The sequence below is a fragment of the Etheostoma cragini genome, unplaced genomic scaffold (genome assembly GCF_013103735.1).
Source record: "Etheostoma cragini isolate CJK2018 unplaced genomic scaffold, CSU_Ecrag_1.0 ScbMSFa_4181, whole genome shotgun sequence".
NCBI classification, from domain to species: domain Eukaryota; kingdom Metazoa; phylum Chordata; class Actinopteri; order Perciformes; family Percidae; genus Etheostoma; species Etheostoma cragini.
In genome coordinates, this window is record NW_023268527.1 from 1 (window position 1) to 1,053 (window position 1,053).

Here is a 1,053-nt window from a genome sequence, read left to right on the forward strand (position 1 = left end):
ATACATGAACACCTGGACTTAAATTCACACCTGGTCACTTTATCACTTTAACACTGGACTCAACACTGACACTTTAATAACAATTCATGGTCTTTTCTTTGTTTATTTTTTGACAAATGTTCTTATTGTTGTTATTATTATTATTGTTATTTTGTTGTCTTTATACTTTCTTGTTTTAATTCTTTTTTTTTAATTCTTTTTTTTTGCTAAAACTGCTGCTGGAACTTTCAATTTCCTCACGGTAGTCATCCCAAAAGGATCAATAAAAGAAGCGTATGTCTAAGTCTAAGTGTAGTTAAGTAAATAGTTTACAAAATGTTATCATTTTCATTCACATTAGTTTTCCACACATCTGCTCCTACCACTCTGATCGTATTCCCTTCCTCAACACTCCATAAAGAAGCAAAGAACGATCATTAATGACAGAGAGCATATGAAATGAATCATTACTCTGTGTCAGCTTCACGCTCAGGAAGGAATATCATGACTCATCATCGTGGTCAGCGAGACCTAACACTTTAGTAACACATTCCTCAAGTCAGAAACTCTAGAAATGGTCTTTTAAGTATAGTCTTGGTTAGACTGAGGGGGGAAACTGCATCTCATTCACTGCAGAGTGATTGTCACTCAGGGTCCAGAGGGACAGAAGCTGATCGTCACGTGCTCCAGATGACTCTGAGATGAGAAAATCTATTTAGATCTTTAAGAAGGCCGATATGTAGATTGAATTAGATTTCCAGTCGCTGTTGTCTCAATACTTCAGTGTCAGTCTACTTATTCTCTACAATAAATGCTCCAGTCCTTTCTTTGCATTAATACTGGTTCTTAACAACAACCAAGCTCTTGATTCCCAGACCAAAGGATGGTTGAACCTGCTGCATTTAGACTTCAGCTACCGTTCCAACCTCCACACCTCAGTGAAGAGGAAAACACTTCAATTTAAGGGGAGCAATGCAGTTCTGGGGCCTGTTGCACGAAACCAGGATAAGGGATTAAGCCGGGATATTCAAGTTATCCTGGATGAATTTAGCTTGGACTCGGTTGCACGAAACC

General features: G+C 38.2%; 1 non-coding gene across 1 annotated transcript; it reads right to left on the minus strand.

Moving 5' to 3' along the window:
- Positions 1-360: 360 nt before the first annotated feature.
- On the minus strand, positions 361-575 carry LOC117941081. The gene has a single exon (XR_004655856.1). It is a non-coding gene; the product is annotated as a small nucleolar RNA U3 (small nucleolar RNA).
- Between the last annotated feature and the right edge of the window lie 478 nt (positions 576-1,053).